The sequence below is a fragment of the Haemaphysalis longicornis genome, unplaced genomic scaffold (genome assembly GCF_048455015.1).
Source record: "Haemaphysalis longicornis isolate Haplotype H1 unplaced genomic scaffold, Haemaphysalis longicornis Haplotype H1 scaffold_7, whole genome shotgun sequence".
NCBI lineage: Eukaryota > Metazoa > Arthropoda > Arachnida > Ixodida > Ixodidae > Haemaphysalis > Haemaphysalis longicornis.
The window spans coordinates 118,188,299-118,207,982 of record NW_027526422.1 but is presented as its reverse complement, the minus strand read 5'-3'; the positions used below and the strand labels follow the sequence as shown (position 1 = coordinate 118,207,982).

At 43.7% G+C, this 19,684-nt stretch overlaps 1 long non-coding RNA gene across 2 annotated transcripts; it reads right to left on the bottom strand.

Annotated features, from left to right (window-relative positions):
• Window positions 1-5,645: 5,645 nt before the first annotated feature.
• LOC144146877 (uncharacterized) lies at window positions 5,646-19,370 on the bottom strand. 2 transcript variants are annotated; one of them, XR_013317746.1, is made up of 4 exons: window positions 19,070-19,370; window positions 15,889-16,015; window positions 8,796-8,970; window positions 5,729-7,980 (listed from the first exon to the last, which is right to left on the bottom strand). It is a non-coding gene; the product is annotated as an uncharacterized LOC144146877 (long non-coding RNA). The 2 variants fall into 2 exon arrangements; XR_013317747.1 differs by lacking the exon at window positions 8,796-8,970 and having other exon boundaries at window positions 5,646-7,968; window positions 19,070-19,360.
• Between the last annotated feature and the right edge of the window lie 314 nt (window positions 19,371-19,684).

Below are 19,684 nucleotides of genomic sequence, written 5' to 3'. Positions count from 1 at the left end.
GTACCGGAGTAAGTTCCAGGTTTTTGAGGTGGTAAGCCTTACATTTAGGCTGTCACACAGGTGGAACCAGTTTTGCCTACTGGGATGTGCACCATTGTTGCCTGCCTCCACGTTACGATAATCGGCTATGCGGATTATGAGTTTTCTCTTGTGTCCCTGACGCTTCCATGTTGAGAGTAAGCTGCGCCTTGCCTCCAAGAGGTGGAGTCGGTGATTATCTGCTGCTGGGATTTGGTCGGAGGTTAGGATTATTTTTTCGCCCTGGGTTACATCGCCAGCAAAGTCTTGTGCCCATTTATGTATATCAACCATTGGGTCGTGCGGGTCGTTCCTTTGTTTATTTCGCAACGCATTCCAGTTTGTTAGCTTCGCTGCTCCTAGCTTTCTTCTATAGTGGGACCCCTGATATTTTGTCTCAGTGATCGTGTGATCGCTTCCCAAGTCATCCTCGCGAATATGCCAGCAAGTACGCGGGGAATTACTTGTAAGAGGGGGGTCTGGGAACATATCCTGTGTGAGGCTAGTACCAATTTGCGTTTCTACGTTGGAATTGGTAACAAGGGTAAGGTTCTCTTCGCCCATGATTTATGACAGCTCCCTACCACGTTTGTTTTGATACTTCTAGCCCAATGGTTGATGTGCTGCGTTGAAGTACTATTTCGCCTTGGAGCGACGCCAAATCCGCACTGCGACAATTGTGGTTGCGTCGAAACAATTGAACACATTTTATTCGAATGTTCGGCCTACATGGAACCGAGATCCCACTTCCTCGAAAGCATGGAACGTCTACAACAGGGACCAATCACTCTCAGAAATATTTTGGGACCATGGATTCATCCGTCAAAGCAACGCCAAGCTCTACGGAGTTTATGCTCTTATTTGGATGAAATTGGCCTAACTTCAAAATTGTAAATTGTGGCCCAAGCTCAAAACAAAAGTCCGCTACCGCGCCAACTACACGACAGTTTTTTTTTCTATTTCTTTCCTGCCCAGCTCTTCCTTGGGCCTTTTCTTCCCCCATCCTTAACCCACAGCAGAGAAGCATGTAGGCGTCTGTAATTGCCGGCTAACCTCTCTGTTTTTCCAATAAAGAGCCTCCTCTCTCTCTGTCTCTCCCAACTGTGATAACTTCGTTGGAGCCTGCTACACGTTTTGCTTGCTGGAGAACATCGGCTAATCCTGGAGCCCTGCTTTTAGGTCGGCAGTAGATGTTAAGGACAAATATACTCTTATCCTTGGTTTTCTGGGGGGCTAGCTCAGTGAGAATGTGGTGATGTGCATTTGCCGACAATGTTTGTTGAATTGCTATGATATTTCTTCGGATGAGGGTACTTACGTCTCTTCCGTTCTGCACCGAGTGTGGAGCGTATCCGAGAATTTTGACCATGTGGTTCATTTGTTGTAGGGCTAAGATGTTGGGGAGTATTGCTTGAGATACTACGTATTGCTGGAGGTCCTCATTCTTATGTTTGAAACTGCGACAATTCCGTTGCCAGATTATAAGTGTGGATAGTATGCTTGGAGGTGTCTTAGCGTTCATTGTGGCTTGCAGAATCTTCCGTGGTCGTACCAGTCTGTCCTGGACGACGGTAAAGGTTCTCTTCACCGTCATTTGAAGCTTTTCTGGCAGCGCACAGTGTGGTGGTCATTTGTGGGCATACCGTTACACTATGATTTTGTGCAGGGTATGCGACAAGTAGTCTGTGGTCTGCTGATGCTAGATTTAGTGAGAACGTTGCACAAATTTTTGCTGCGTGTATAAACAACCCGTGGCGGCTGGGCAAATATTCTTTTTAGGCGTTGACTTTGAGCAAGGATATTGTGATGCTTCCTTAGTACGGATGCAACTTTCGGAGAAGAGGCCGAATGGGTAAATACGAGGTTTGTTTGTGGATTGGGTTTGGAGCTTTTTTACGGAGGCTTTCGGTGCGGTTCAGCTGGTTAGCTCGTGTAATCGCGTCATCGATCACCTTCTCTGGGTATTTCTGATTCAAGAGCGCAGTTTTAGGTTCTCTGCAGTTAGAATTGAAATCCGCTTGGCTTGTGCAGATTCACCTAAAATGGTGAGATTGGCTATAAGGTATGACAGTCTGGCAGCGCCTGAAATGGCTGCTGTCGAAGTGCATGTGCGCGTGTCCGTAGGTTTCCTATAGAGATTAGTCTGAAGCCTGCCCTGAGAAACTGTAACTGTAATATCCAGGAAATTCGTGCTGTGCGTAGAGTAGGAATGAGAGAGGGAAATTGCGGGATGCGCAAGGGGTAAAGCCACAATAAACGTAAGACGTTCCATTTCACCGGGCTGCGATGTCATGAATATATCATCTATATACCTTTCGTAGTACAGTGTCTTCAAATTGTGGGTTGCGAGGAAGTTTGACTCTGGACTCCCCATCCAGATATTCGCTAATTGGGCCCGATCTTGGCTCCCATTGACCGTTCTGCTGACTTGCACGTAATAAACACCATCAAACCCAAAATTGATAAGTTCAAAGATAAAGTGAAGGAATGTTTCAAGGGTGAGAGAATCGATACGTTTGTCACCCGCTGACCGCTCATACGCGAATGATAAAGCGGTGATTCCATCCGCAAGCGGAATGTTTGCGTAAAGCGACACGGCATCCAGGGTAACAAGTAAACAGTGGTTAGGAATGTCAATTATGATATCCGAGATAAAATCATTTGTATCCTTAACAAGGGTTGGAAAGCTGGGGTGGAATTTCGCGAATGAGAGAGTCGACGTAGCGCGAGCGGTTCTCGGTGACAGTACCAATGCCCGAAAGAATGGGTGGACATGGGTAGTTATTTTTATGAATCTTAGGGAGAAGCTAATATCTACCGCCTACTGGGCTTCAGGGAATAAGAGAACGAGCAGTTGTGTTTGTTATTTTCTGGGTTTGAACAAGCTCAGTGAGCTCATCTTTGACAATCAATAATGGGATCACTAGGGAGTACTTTGTAGAACGGAGCTTCTGATAGTTTTCCATGAGCCTCGCTGATATAATCATCTTTGTCGAGGATCACAATGGCACCTCCTTTATCGGCCGGTTCGATTACTATTTCCTAGCAACCTGCGAGTTCCTCCAGGGCTTTCTTTTTCTTGTTTGTGATGTTACGGCTGAACGAGATTTTGTTTTGGTATGCTGCCCGCACATCGCGATGAACGGCTTTAACGTAGCACATGTCGAGGCATGTATCGCTCTGCATGGGAGGGGTCCAGTGCTCATGGCTAGGTAATGCAGTTCGGGGTCGTTGGTTGGAGGATGGTTATGTAATTACTCTCGCAGTCTCATATTCCTGGCGAAGTTACATAAGTCCTTCAAAAGTTGAAATTTGTCGAAACCGCCAGTTGCCGGGCAAAAGCTGAGACCTTTTGACGGGGCGCCCATTTCATCAGGTGACAGGGTAATACTAGAGAGGTTCATCATATTTCCAGCGAGATTTTCGTTAGGGTTCACAGCATGGGGAGAGTTGACAGAAGGGGGATGAAAATTTGGCTTTGCGTTCGCAGACTGATCGGTACCGGCGCTAATGTGAGCTGGTGAATGGTGAGTATTTGACGCGTTAATCACGTAAAGGGGAGATTTTTGCGTGCATTTCCAATTTAACGCGATTAACGCGTCAAAATACAGACCATACTTGGTTACTGACCATACTTTGTGACCATAATTGGCTACGAGCTTCGGGAAGAGACCAGGTGTTGGGCAGGGGACCCCAAGCCATACAAGTGGGGTGGGGGCATAAGTCGGCGCTTTGGTAGAATCGTCACGGCGATGTTTCTGAAGCTGTTGATCGGTTGATGTAAATGAACGGGCGAATTTATCAGCATTCTTCGTCGTTGTGGGCAGGCTCCGAAACCGGTGTAAATTCCGTGGCATCGGGATTGTAGGGGAGAATGGTGTCAATCGTACAAGACGGCTCACGTCCGTACAAGAAAAATGGCGAGAACACCGTGGTGCTCTGCATCGTCGTATTGTAGCCAAATGTGACGAAGTGCCACCCAATGTCCCGAAGGGATTGGTTGAAAGACGCGTACATCGACAGCATGTCATCAAGAGTACGATTAAAGCTCTCAGTGAGCCCATTTGTTTGCGGATGGTATGACGTAGTTGTCAGTTGAACAATATGGCATTCAGCGAGTACGGCTTCAATAGCGTCGGATAAGAACACCCGTCCTCAGTCACTGAAGAGTTCCCGCAGCGCCCTGCGGCGAAGAATAAAGTGACGGAGGAAAAAGCAGGCAACGACTTGTGTTGTCGTAGGATGTAGCGCTGCGGTTGCCACCTACCTGGTCAGGTGGTTCACAGCCGCTATCATTGGTTTACGGCACACGTAATTGCCAGTGGGCCATACAGGTCGATGCCGACACACTCGGAAGGCCTTGGTGGACAGGGTAGGGGCTACAACGGGCCCGTAAATTGAGATGGCGACAATGTTCGGCGTTCACAATCTGTACACGAGCGGACGTACTTGAGCACGAAGTTTTACATGCCGCGCCAATAGTACCGTAAGGGAAGCTGCTCATACGTCTTCAGCATGCTGGCATGAGCGCAACTTGGATCCGTGTGTAAGGAAACGCATGTATCGGCGCGCAAATGGCGAAGAGTAACCAGCAATGACTTCCGCTCTTTGGAGAGGTAGTTGCGTCGGTAGAGCAACTCGTCACAGAGGGCGAAACTGGCCGCGCCGAGCTCACCACCCTCTCCGAAGTGACGCGCCTGTAGCCGAGAACCGTTCAATCATAAAAGTATTCCACGGATTTTTGCGTTGCTCAACCGGCATGTTAGTCACGTCAAGGGACAACAAGAACGGATCAGTATCTGTGGTGGCAAGGCAGTAAACGTCAGCGGACACTGGTAAGCGCGAAACGGCGTCAGCGTCAGTCTGGCGCCGTTTCTGACATATCTGTTATTATTTGTATCTGTAAAAAACATAGCTGTTTTTCTGCGTGAGATGTCAGTGTTATACAAAACGTGTGGGGTTTGTCGCTGCAACGCAATATGCAACCTCGAGACAAATGGCTCTTTTAAGCCGTCGGCTTGCGTGCAGGTTATCAGGACATACTGCAAAGCAACAGGGTATAGAGATGACCGACAGAACTTCTTCCAACGCGTGGTTTCACATTACATTTGTTATAGGAAAACCTATCTTCTTGTCCATCGTTCAACCATGACAACTGCATGGAGCCTTGTTGCAGCCTTCAGTGTGCAGTGGAACGTCAAGCCCTAACAATGAGGCTGGGAAATGGGGACCTAAAAAAGTGGAGCAAAACAAGAAAAAGGCAAAATAAAAACAAAAAACAGAATGCATTTTAACGTGCAGATGCCGTGGCTATTGTCCTCATGTAAAAACAAAGCAGCTGTTTACTAGGTAACTGCAGAATTGTGCAATATTTTAAAACGCTTTATTTTTCGACCAGGAAAAACATTGCGGCAAAATGCAGTTTATTGTTCATGCGGAAACCTGTTCGAAAAGCCATAATGAAATATTTTACTTTTTACACGTTTTTCAATTTATTTATTTATTTATTTATTTATTTATTTATTTATTTATTTATTTATTTATTTATTTATTTATTTATTTATTTATTTATTTATTTATTTATTTATTTATTTATTTATTTATTTATTTATTTATTTATTTGTACCCTCCAGGCCGAGAGGCATTTCAGAGGGGAGTGGGTTACAAGGTTTATACACAAAACTAGAAAGCAGCAACAAATGTAGTAAGCAGGTAAGTACAAACATAGATGGGCCCTAATCATACAATGTTAGCTAGGGCTGCACGAAACTGAGGGTTGTCTTCGATTGCGGCGGTCAGTCCGGGAAGGCGGTTCCAATCTTGTGACGTCCGAGGAATAAATCACTGAGAGAAGGCGTTGGTGTTACATGATATTGTTCCTACTTTGTGTCGGTGGTCAATACGAGAAGAGATATATGAAGGAGGAGTAATTAACTCACTGCATAGGGGCGAATTATGGTAGTGAATTTTGTGAAAGAGACAGAGGCGAAAGTGTTTGCGGCGTGAACTTGGAGTGGGTAACTGAAGCAAGTTTTTCATGGACGTGACACTTGCCGCACGGGTGAAATTGCCGGGAATGAAACGTGCTGCGTTGTTCTGCACAAGCTCAAGCGATGTCACCAGATAGTCATGGCTCGGGTCCCAAATGGATGACGCATATTCGAGTTTGGAACGAACCAGTGATTTGTACAAAAGTGTTTTTAAAGAGGTAGGTGCAGAAAAGAAGTTGCGGCGAAGGTAGCCAAGCATGCGAATGGCATTATTAATAACGGTATTAATATGAAGCGACCAGGAAAGATCAGTTGTCATGTGAATTCCCAGGTATCGGTACGACGTTACAGGTTCAAGAAGAGTGCTGTTAAGATAATAGGAAGCTGTCGAAGGGGCTGTTCTTGAAATGCGTAAGACTTTGCACTTAGTAGCATTAAGATCTATTAACCATTGCTCACACCAGTTAGAAATTGCATTAATGTCTGATTGCAGTGCCGCAACGTCGTTATCGTTGTTACTTTCTCGAAAAATAACGCAGTCATCTGCAAACAAGTGAATATTAGAGAGAACACAGCTAGGTAGATCATTAACGTATATCAAAAACAAAAGTGGTCCCAAGACAGAGCCCTGGGGAACACCGGAATGAACAGAACTGGGTTAAGATTCGTAGTTATTGGCTGTGACGAACTGGAAACGATTACAAAGGAAATATTCAATCCATGCAAACAACTTAGGATCTAGATTTACCTTGCTTAGTTTGTAAAGGAGTAGTTTGTGAGACACTTTGTCAAAAGCCTTCGAGAAATCGAGGAAAATACAATCAGCGGATGCTTTAGCCATTCGAGGAATTTTAAACATTTTCTCTCAACACCTTTTTTGTTGCGCTTTCGCAATAATTTAAAACATACTACGACAAACGAGCACCACTTCTGATGTAGTTATTGCTCAAGCGTTAGTGTAAACTTATAAATCAAATGTTCTGGTTGGTGGAAAACGCATCCGTGCATGCGGAGCGGTGACAGTGTCTTTAAGAGTGGAAAAAACTACCATCTTCGCATAATAATGACATTACTAAGCCACTGTCACTCACCACCTCTTCTTCCTCCAATCATTTCAGCACGTCTATTTTATGCCTCCCACCATGTTACAGGCAGGATGAGGTCTTGACGGGCTTTACAGACTTTTTCTATGCACTGATGGGCCGCGTATATTTGTTTTCTATTGAGCACAGGCTACCGTAACCTGAGCCCGCTATAGGGGTTATATCGGTAGAAAAAGCTAAGCGGATCACAAATAACCGTCCGCAATAAAAAAAGAACACAATCCCACTTAAAATAAACAAACCAACCAAACTAGAAAAAAATACGTGCAATTCAGTCTGGGAGTATAAACTCGCAGTCACTGACCAAGTAAAAACAGAATATCTGAAGTTTGGGAACATAAGCGGGTATCTGGTTCGCAACGAAGCCAGCCGGAATCTGTCGTCAATTTATCTGCACACTCTCGTGGATTTGCACACTCGCGTATACATCGCTAGATTGCTGGCAAGCTGTCATCTGTCCGATTGACAGTGTGTGGTATGACTTCAATAATCTGTGGATCTAGGAAATCTCCAGAAGGCAATTTTTTTTACTGACCTATGATAGCCGCGTCCTCCTAATTGATACGGCGACTATGCTGGCAAGCGTGCCATTCTAGGGAATTTGTTGTTATATTTTCTTTGTGTACATCAAGTAGTGGCTACTTCAGTCGCCGTGGAAATTATCCCGTTTCGCTGATATAAACGCATTTGCAGTCTGCAGAAAGCATTTTGTGTTGGTCTCCCGTGAACTTATCACTTGCCAACTTGTTTCAAAGTTCACGAGCTTTTTGCGTGCCTTGCTTGCAGGTAGGTATGCCAGGTCCTCAGAAGCAGAAGTCACCGGGAAATTCCAGAAAGGAACCGAAAAAGTCTTCACCCTAAAATGAGTCCTTGAAAAGAAGTCAGAAAAGTCGCCATTTTGACCAAGGCCATGCCAGTAAGTACTTCTTCATTAGTTAGATTCGCGGATGCAGATATTACAACATGTATAAAACCATTTTACAAGTTTTATTCGCTTGCTCTGGTGCTAGAAAGCCAATACGGTGGACTACTGCCTACAGAAAAGCTAACACATATATGTTTCAAAACGGGCTTGAAACGGGCGTTCACTGCACGCCTTGTATTACCCATTTCACTGCTTTAGTACATTTTGGTGCCTATCATACATTGTCATACGCACTTCCCACCACACTGCACGAACTCTCAAACTCACACAAACTTCTGAAGCATTAGACTTTAACCGACAGCGTTCTCTAAAGGATTTGACGCCTGTCATAAGACATCAGGTGCCGTATATTAAAAAGAGCAAACAAAGTTCCGTTTGTGCGGGTAAGTAGCGTTGTACGGTGCTCTGGTCGAGTGACTCATTTGTCTAGACTTTCCCAGATTGATATCATCTGCCTGAAAGCTTCTTTTGTTTCTTTGTTCAGTTTGTATCAACGGCTGAAGTGCACTGAAAGGTCATTTAAAACACTTTTTTCGGAAAGTGGTTTTCGGGAAGGCCCTAAATATATGAAATGACCAATGCTAAAACGAGGCAGAGAGTATCCGAGCCCCCACATTAAAATTTTGCTCAACAAGAGTCACAAGAAGTCATCAGTCTGGCGATAAATTGTCAGACCTCTCAACTTTGCATGAAGGGTCCTGCACTACATGTAGATCGTATTTCGAAAATACGTCGCAAAGCGCTTCGGTGGCTTCTTACATTAGAAATGGCTGCAGGCAAGGCGGCGGTCTTTCTGGCGATGCCGTAGGGTCCAAGAATCTGTATTTGTATTCCTGCCACAAAATGCCCAGTGTATGTGTTCGCCAAGTGCTCGTCGTGCACAGTCGTCAATTTTTCTGTCAATCTCAGTTTATCGGAGCACATCCGTGTGGACCTAGTGAACAGGGACAAGATCAAGGAGCCCTGGTGTGAAAATGGTTCGCAGGGGCTGTACTCCAGGTAGCGTCCGATGTGCCTGTTCCTGCGGTAAACTGCGGAGGATGGTAGACGTTCGAGTGACGACCGCAGAAATCAAAGAACGGAAGGCACTCTTTAGCGTCTGTTTCTCACGTACACGCTATGTGAGGCTCAACCAACTATAGGGCTTCCCAAACCTCCCTCAGGGAGGATGCAAAAATAGTCGTGAACGTAACGTAAGGAGTACCTTTGGAGCGGGCGTAAACTTGTTCAGAGCCGTCTCGCCGATCGCTTGCTTAGAAATGTTGGCCTCAGTGAACGATATTGAGGCGCCCATAACTGTTCCGCGGACTTGTTTATAAATTTTTGGCCCTTAAGAAAAGTGCGTGTTTCTGAGGCGCAAGCGCGGTACCTCGCTCAGTTCAGGCACACCAAGGGGGTCCGGTCGGTGAATACGACGTCCGAACGCAGGGTTTCTGCGCTGATTTGTAGGGTTACGCCCACTGGAAAGCTACTTAAGAATGTGGTCACGTCGGAAGAAACGATAACCTTATGTTCGGACAAAGCCAATTCCCTTACCTTTTCTACAAAATCACCGGAATTGAAAACATTCTTTGTTGTCCTGCCAGCTAGCGGACTTGCGTTCGTGGAGAAACCCCGATTGCCGGTAAGTAGCGCTGTACTTACAGCCTATTTTAGTTTTCTAAATATGATACCGAAGAGTCCTAGATTCTTCTAACACTTGACTACAATTGTGTTTCCCGCAGCTTAGTCATCATCTCTTTGCTGACCGATATGGCAAGGCGGAACGAACGTAAAGCGAACGAAACCACCCAAATCAGAAAAATGCTAACCAAACCCCGCCCAAGACAGAAACAATTTTCACAGGATTAGCTAACACCGACCTGAAAAAGGGAAAACTACAAAATCGCAGAAAGTAGTAGCTGAAACTAACCTAAAAGAAACAAAGCTACCAGAAATACAATTTATGTTCTACACAAGTGTGCAAATTAAATTTTGAGAGTGATACAAATATTATCACTCAAGTGTAAAACAATAAAACTTTAAAAATAAACAGACAGCTCCTTTCGCACTCGTCTCCAGAAGCTTGCTTGCCAGAAGCGAAACCTCTACACCACGATACCAGACGGTTCACCACAGTAAATATAATATCAGGATCCTGCCCATGAATGTTCAAGCGCTCCCCAGTTGGAGCCACGTGTTACTTGTCTATGCTTGGTAGGAAACGCATATACGCAGCCGGACATACCATGCACGCGAACGAAGACATCGCTGTAGCTTCTGCTTCTTTGGATTGGCACCTTCTGATTCTTTTTCCTCACTATCACTGTTGCGTCGCCCTTTGTTTACTGAACTTCTAGTTGTTTCTCGCTGAGGTACGGGGGAAGGGGGGCATTAATTTAGTTCCCTTTAGCGCGTTTGGCACTGGAGTGCCGTATTGGAGCGGGCGACCACTTTTGGGAGCTGCTACTGTGTAGGCTGCTGAGATTCCGTGGCCATGCACCTCAAACTGAGAAATTATGCCAAAACGTGCATCGTGTGATGTCATGCAGTTTTTCTACGTACATTCACGGGGTGGTGCCTTCAATGGTGACACCTGCTTTGGATAAGCTTAAACCGTACGTGTCAGGTAAGGTGACTGTTTCATCGCAAATTACCAATAATGCTTTGTCTCTGCGTATTTTTCGTATTCTTCTCGTTCATACGAATAACGCATAAGAGTCTTGACGAATTACTATGGCGGCTGCTATAAAAACAAATTTCTTTGCCTGTCCCATTACCGCTACTTTTCTACCTAACAAATTGACATTACTCCTGTTGCCGCGGTGAAGGTGTGCACAAACGTTTCTAATGTGAACGAAAGAAACTGTTGCCTATGGCGATATTTATTCCGCTAGAATCGTCGCGCTGTCGTAGCCCAGGGTAAAGTGTTTGTACCACTTTCGACTGGTTGAAATGTAAAAACATTAACCCAAATTTATTTAGTTTTGATCAGCCCAAATTGTTTCTTCATCAGAGTTGTATAAACATTGAGGCGGCATTGTAACTTTTATTCAGTACCTCTCCTATTTTTTGAACGGTCGGCCGGTTTTTGTTCCGTCCATCGGCTGTGTTGCGTGCTTTAGACGCACAACTTGACACGAACAAAGCTAACTACTCCTTTCGCATTAAAATACGCTGTAGGTTAATACTCGAGGTAGGTGGTGTCTCTTCAATTCTGCAGAGTGTGGTCGCACGCTAACCCTTTTCTTTTCCGTTTGTGTATGTAGTATCATGCGAACATTTGTTCGCCAGTAAGCAGCCCGCTGCAAAATTTCTGTACCCAGTTTGTCAACCTGCGCACATGTCTCGATCAACGCAATTAGTTGCTTGTTGGCAATTTCGCTGTATTGAGGAGAGATTCCACGACATGAGATTAATGATTCAAAGCCTATCTTCATAATCGTTTGTCAGTGAGCATTCCTGTAACAAATAATATATCTATGAACACTTGACGGGCTCGAAAATGTTTTCTAGAAGGGCAAGTTGTCTAGCTTCTACATTTCGTTCCAACTCAAAACTAGGCACTTCCAAGTAATTGTCAGGCTTTTGTAGACGTCTGAAGAGTTTCAGGGGTTGAAGGACAATGGGCTGGTCAAACGTGTTCGCCCAATACAAGCATATAAAGGGGATTTCCAAGGAACGGCTTGACCACGCGTTGTCCCGGTAGATGTTAAGGGTCGTCACTTTCCAGAATATGTTCACGGAATTACCTCCGAATATGCGTAGAAATCGGTAGATGCCCACAACTGCAAAAACAGAAATAATTGAATGTACACGTGCTGTGCTGAAATCTAAATGTGCTTTTTAACGTTTAGCAAAACAAACACGTACTCTTCGTTGGCCGCCTAAGGCAAACTTACGCACAGGTGAAAACACGGTAATGAGCCTCTGAAATAAATTTTTCCGCATAGCTTCACACTTTCCCGTTAGCAGTTCCACCATTTTTTTCGAGAGAGACCACTACTGCTGTGCCAGCATACACTTAACTATACAGGATAGGAATGCTTTCAATAGCTACTGCAATTAAAAAGGATGTTTCTTTGGGTACGTTAATGACTGGTGTTCGCGTTTGCTGAGCAGATACTCTACATGGTAGACAATGTTCGCAATAAGCTCGTCGTTGGACGTGATGTGTTACCTGCGCGCCTTTTTCGCGTTGATATTTCCGTAAGAAGTGTATTTCATTTCATTTCATTTCATTTATTTTTCCCTCATGGTACGGATACATTATAGAGGCGAGGGGTTACAGCAATAACATATTGATGACAGATGCACTGTTCGTAACTAAACAGCAACAATAGAACCGTCTCCCAAAGGATTAAAGAAAATACAACCCAGGTGCACAGTGGTGAATTCATTCGGCAATATTTCAAGCATATATAAAAATAATAATGGTCGTAATCAATAACATAACCATCATGCAAGCGCTCTGAGGTATACAATTTGAACACTGAGTGGGAATTTATTCAGAGGTATTTAAAGCATCCTTAAATAGATCAGGGTTTTTAATACTTGTTAGTGAGCTCGGTAGATGGTTCCAATCCTTGCAGGTTTTCGGAAAGAATGATGCGGAATGTGCGACAGTATTTGAATGAGGTACATCGACTTTATGTGAGTGGTCTCGGCGAGCTGACACGTAAGGCGCAGGACGAATCCATGTATTGTGCACGTTAAGGTATGGTGGTAAATTTTATGAAAAAGGCAAATTAGAGAGCGTTTTCGGTGAGTCTAGAGGTTCGGAAGGCCTGAATTTTTTTTTTTTTTCATTTGGGTAACGCTGGCTGTTCTCTGATAATTAGATAAAATAAAACGGGCTGCGCGATTTTGTACCATCTCGACTGAATGTCTTACTATTATGTGAGCCGGATCCCAAATAGAAGAAGCATACTCTAATATAGGGCGAACATAGGTAGCGTATAAAAGTAACTTTAACGACAAAGGTGCGAGAGAAAAATTTCTACGGAGGTAGCCTTGAGTTTTGTTAGCCTTGGATGTTATGTACTCTATATGTAGCTTCCAGGAAAGGTTGTTAGTACTAATAATGCCAAGATACTTGTAAGACACTGTGGTTTGTAAAGGGGAATCGTTAAGAGTGTAAGCGGGTGGTGTCTGGTTATTACGGGAAATTCGCATTGACCTGCATTTTGAGACATTTAACTGCATCTGCCATGTTTTACACCAAGCGGAGAGATTATCCAAGTCAGTTTGAAGCTGCATAACGTCAGTGTCGTTCGTTATATGACTATAAATTACACAGTCGTCTGCAAATAAACTTATTTCAGATGTGATATTTATTTTATACCACTTATACAAAATACCTTGTTCCGCATTACCACTGTATCTTTGACTACCGCATTAGATTTGTTTATCCAAGAGGGAGCATACATAGCTTGCGACTCCTATTGCGGCATTGTTGACAAGTTTTTTTAAAGCACCAGGCTTTCTGCAGCATTGCATTATTTGTGGGGTTGTGAGAGCAGCCACGAAACAGACGCCTCGTAATTGACAAACAAATCATTGGCCAACATATCATAAACTGCACCAAGCTATAGTTATTACAGCCTCAGCGCTTTCAATATTGCGATCAAGTACTATATAAAAAACAATCTGTTTGACGCACTCAATGCTAACCCCGGACTTCACATACTGAAGCCTGACGGTTACACTACAGTAGTAATAACGGAGCGGTGGCTACTCATACGACTTGTGCACAACCCTGTAGAGAAAATACATGCCTAACTCTCAAGAACAGTCTTTTCAGAAATTCAACCAATATAAAAGGCTGAATTACGAAATGTATTAAAGGTATGAATTCTTGGAGCGTTTCGTAATGAGAAAGTCTCAGTTCATGTTTCAGCAACGCATTCGAAAATAAAACAAATATTCAATTCCGGCTTGTCATCTCTATTTTCGAAAAGGAGTCTACGCGTTACGTGCGTTTATTTAAGGGATGTTTAAACCTCATACGTGCCGGCAACCAAAATATTGCCATAAACGTGTAAAACGGAGGCCGCATTCTTTTCCATAATGCATTTCTACACTTTACATTGCCATGAAATTCTGCACCGGTTGATATTGGCGCGCTTATTGATGCCAAAGTGATCTTCAAGGCATATAGAACTTTCCAACGGCAAGCTCTCGGGCGCTTGTTCGAAATGTGCTGGGTGTCAACATAATTGTGCAGCTCTGGGTCCTTCATGAATAGGTCACCAGCCATGCTTCACTCGTCCTCAACTATGGACAGATCCATGAAAACAGAGGGTTGTCTGTTATAAATGAAGACTTATTTTCCCATACCTAATTGCACTACCGGAACCGCTATACTAGGTAGTGCTGCCATGTTTAGAGCTGGGTGGCACAAGCGTAACTTAACATTCCTCTGGAAGCTAATCCACAGAAAACCTACCTGTACTGAACGTTTTATAAAACGCAGCTTACCAGCGCGCATATAAAAACACAAGGGTCACCCCTTCCGTACTTTCATGCCCCGTAACAGCCATTGTCGCTGTTTTTGATCTCAAGGTCCTCCTGCTGCCAAGCCGTCGTGAAAGAGCGGAGAGGACAAGTCTAGTGAGGGTGAGGGCTTTAATCGCACTGGCTGGGGTTGCAGCGCGAAGTTGCAGCGCGGGCGCGCGACAGCGCTCGATTGGTGCTGATGAAACTGATTATGATGCAGCGTCGTCTGCTACAGCGCAGAAGAGGAAGAAGTTCCAACAGTCTCCGTTCAGATTACCGATCCCTTATATCATATGTTCGGCCGGCATCCCAACTTCACCAGCTGATGCCACCTTTCTGTTCAGACGCATGCGGGTACTATAATCTTTCTATTTTGTCATAAAAATAGCATATACAATGTTTCCACTGATTTCGGAGACCAAGTTAGTTCTCATTATGTCCGTGTGCTTTTCTTGCTGTTTCCATCGTTGTTTGCATTGCTGTGGGCCCACCATTCTCTGTATAAGAAAGAGTTTTAGTTTTTGGAATGGTTACGTTTTTTGTGGGAAACACTTTTCGCATCGCACAAATTTGTACGCAACACATGTTCTGAAGGATCTCGGAGAAGAAAAAAAATAATGTTTATTTCATCACGGCCGATTGAATCATTTTATTACCTACGAGCATCAGCACTGGGCCGTCCAGCAGGTCCTGCGGGTGCTTCAAAGGCATGATACTCACGAGTCGGAAATGGCTACGTCACGTCTCAGCTGAGTAATAGCTAACCACCAAGAAATGCCGCGGCCCGCGTCACGGCGCGTAAAAACGTCGTTCTACGGGCCTAAATAAAGTTTATTCAATCCAATTCAATCTTACCGCACGCTTTGAATATTTCTTCTTGCTACTGATTTTCTGTTACATTTTGCGCCAGTAAAAAGGGCCACCCTTCCCTGAGCCCCTTCATGAAAAACTGTTCAATAAGTGTTATTGTTTATCCAAATAGCATCATGTTTAATAGTGTGTATTGCAGAGGTCGTATCTATGCAAATCATCTTGGTTTTGTTTGTTTTATTGTAAAACACAAAAGCCTGTCGGCTGTCATTCGGCAGTATGGAACAGAAATGAATATCGTATAAATATTCACTAAAAATGTTACACGTGTTTGGTAGAATGTGTTTACTCTTTGCTTATTTTTTGCTATTATGACTCCATTCTCCTTTGGATAGTGCCTAAAGGGTTCTTATGTAGGGAAAAACGTACAAAGCGAAAAGCTCGATATTGTTGGGTCACGGCTGGAAAGACTACATAAACCATGGTTGGGGATGAAGCGATATATTTACAACGAAAATATATTCACTATTCGGCCTTGAATGCTCAAGCAATTCCGTGGCCTCACCTTTTTTTTCATTGTCGTCCGTGTAGGATGCCCACGGAGCTTCGTGCCACGGTGCAATTTCTTTTCTTCTCGTTACACTGACTTCTCCTCGAATGTGACCGCCGCCGTCAAGTCCACAGTCAGAGATCTGGAGATGTAATTTTTCTGCACAGTGAAATTCTTGCCATCCCGAATGCGTTGATCGGTTGAGGAAAATGGTCCCCACAAGAGCGATAGCCTGCGATGCCACGAAGGAACGTCCAAAATCCTTAGATGCGTTGGACAACGGAGAAGGAGAATGTTGTGGGCTTTACGTTAGGGTAGCGCCACGTAAACTGGTCTCGGCGGGTGTTACGCAGGAGACATGGGGCAGAGAAATATTCATGCCCATCGCTCATGGGGTCTTGCAAGATGACACTATCCATGAGTACTGAGGCGATGGCTTCAGGTGAACACACTGGGGGAAGCTTCGCAGCCGAAAAGGGGGTTAAAAACGATGCAACACGGAGCTTGACTGATAATGAAGCGATCCATTTACAAAAAATTCATTTTATTCACAATTAAACCACGACAACTCGAGCTACACCTTGGCCCAGCCGTTTTCACAACTGTCAGTATAGGATGCCCATAGCGCTCACACACCTACGAAATTCCTCTTAATCTCACTGCACATGATAAATAGACCTATAGAGGCGATAAAATGCGAGTCGTTTTACAACAGCATACCAGAATTACGGCGAAAATAGCAAACTACAGAGGCATATTGCATAAAAAGCGTACATGTAATGTTCCCGCTTGTGTGCCGTGGTTTTAAAACGCCGCGGAAAACACTCCCGGAGGGACGGTATTACAGCGTCCGGCTGGAAATCCCAGTTTGCGGAAAAATTATGGTTGGATGCACAGGATGTAAACTGGATATACAGGGGAGTATGAAGGTTGTGGTGTCGACGTGCGCCTAGATTTTTATACATTATATGTTTTCCAAACTGCCCCTTTGAAAAGATCCGCCGGAGCTACAGTGTCCCACGAGATTGAGTATTGGAAACACGTGACGCTGCTATCAGTTCGTGTTCGAATCTGAGACCAAGGCTGAGTAGTTTCGGATTGTACGTAGATTACAAAAAGTACGAAAGTTTTTCCAGATCGTGTGGGGCTATATTAATGTTTTAAAAACCAAATTGACTATACGTCTCGCTTTTGCAGCGATGCACTACTCAACCTGATTACACAAAAAAGTATTATAAACCACGCTGATATCGTGCTTCGTATCGCTTTCCCATTGTAACGTTGTCCAGATGATAATGTCCTATTATGTGAACCCACTTTCCACTAAAGGGAATATGACATCATGAAGGAGTACGCTTCATGGGCCACTTAGGACATTAATCAAGAATTCCGTCAAGATCCTGCGGCAGGAATAAAGTATCAGCACCATTTTCTACGTTCATGTTAACCATGGAAATACGGCTTATAAGAAAAAGTAAATGTAATGCTTCGATTGATGTTGCTGACATATATCTAATGACTTTAAATGGCCCTAAACAGATTCATGTGGGGCGTCGGAGGTGAGAACCGCCATTCTTGATTCTTAGTCACCTTTTATCGCTGACCAGACAATAATGCCGACCTAGGCAGACCATATAATTGAGAAGGGCAAGGTACGGCATCCTAAGAAGTAACAAGAAACACTTATTAGTTTCAAATGCTGTTTTGATTTTTAATAGACGCTGTGAACTTGTTTTGCTGCTCAAAATAAAAAACAAAGTTATTTGAAAATTTTAGCAGCAAAAACAACCTCCAAAAACACTGCACTGAAACTACGCTGACGAGGCGTAAAATTGTTTGCCTGTAAGGAGTAAAAAAATGGTTGTGCTTCATACAAATTATAATATTCTGCGACACACAGTAGTAAGGAATGTAGGTCTGCATTACGGTACATGTTTACGTGTACATGTTTATCGAACTTAATTAGCATTTTTAGCCGTTCAATCCAGAGAAATAGTGTTTTTTTTATTTAGTATACTCCTCATAGCCTTGCGACTTGACACGACAGATGGCCAAAACAAATACTTCGAGGAATAGTATTCCGGCTTAGTTTAATAAGAAACATCACAGTTGAAAAATGCAAGCGAAAATTACCTTGAAAAATAACAGAACCAAATGCGTTGTGAAAAGTTTTACAAAAAACAAGGAGTTGAACCGGAACATACTGAAGAAATAAATATTGTGCAAAATAGAGCTGCAAGTAGCGCTCGATACTTGCAGCAGTGAAAATTCAAGGTGAATGTTTTATGCAAATTTTTAAACAGAACCTTACATTAGGTGCTCCAAAGAAGTTTGTCGGTCAATGCGTTCTATGTGTTCACACCATTAAAATAACATGAGCTGAATGCTGACGTCCTGATCCGCAAGGCGGCTATTGCCTGACGGTGGTTTGAACGCATGAAACTGTGTGTGGTGGTCTTAATAAAGAGTGCCGTGATTGGAAATGAAGGACAGTCTAAACCTAACGTTAACACGCTACAGAATAGTAGAAAATAACTTATTTAGGTACAGCAATATCTCGGTGCGACCTCTCCCAGGGGTGATACTGCCCAGAGTATCATATGGCAAGTGCTGCCGATATCGCTGAGCTAAATGCAGCAGCTTTGCTGTCACCTGTACTAAGGTAACTATAGTAGGTAGTTCAACACCAAATGCTGACGTTGGGATCGGTAGGTATGACATAAAGCTATAAAATGCAGCGGCGATAGACATCTTCACTCAAAACATTATGAATCGCTTGAAATTCATTCCGGCGTAAAATTTCCAGGCTAAAGGTCTTGCATACCGACATTTCTTCTATATTTTACATTCTTTAAGAGCTCTAACTATAGGGTTAGCATAAACACATGGGGAGAGCACCCACTACGTTCGACGTGTTTTGAAAGCTCTTAGACATTGCGCAAAACTGGCGCATAGTTGAGCTAGACACTTGAACAACGTTGAAAAACTGTTGCCTGCCTTTTTATCTAAAGCCATGTTGCAAACGCGTAGTTTGAAAAGCCCGGACTGCTGGCTTTTAAGGCTTGGAAGGCTCCTTCAGCAGCGGATTTCCACAACTTCGTATAAAACGTCTTCCCTTGCTAAGACGCTGCGTGGTCATCGGCTGAGGTGCCGCATAGAACTACGAGTTCTATTCAACTTCGTGCACAAAACTCACTTAGCCTTGCAGTTGTTCCCGATTTTGGCATGCTCAGGTGTTCCTTTTCCGTAGTTTCAGAAAATTTAAGCATTTTCTGAGAGCCTATTACAAAACATTACCGTTTTAAACTTCACTAGAAATACACTCGGCAGAGATAACTCGGGGCTATTTTTCTTATGCTGGAGAATCCGATGCAGGGAAACGCAACAAAACAATACTCTGCCAATCATGCAAGTTTTCGGATGCGAAAAAGCTCGTGAAAAAAGCCGCAGTGGTGTACCTTTGTGCCGTTACTAATTTATATTAGTATTTTCCAGCAGCTACCTAGGCAAACTGAACGACATAATTTTTTTTTTCAGTATCCCTCCTTGTTTTCTTAGATCTATTGTTCGTTTTGGAGTGGTTGCATCCTGCTCAGTTCCAAGATGCCTGAATTCAGTTTCAAAATGCGCTTGGGCAGGTTGGTGTAATTTTTTAGGAAAACAAACGGGAAATTCACGGAACATAAATATGCAATAGAGCGCTCAAAACAAGGTAAACATGGCTTCTGCAGAAAAGTGTCCTGAAATAAAATGATGTGGCATTGAATATGACAGAACTATGAACCGACCTTCTGTAGTCATCTGTTTGTCT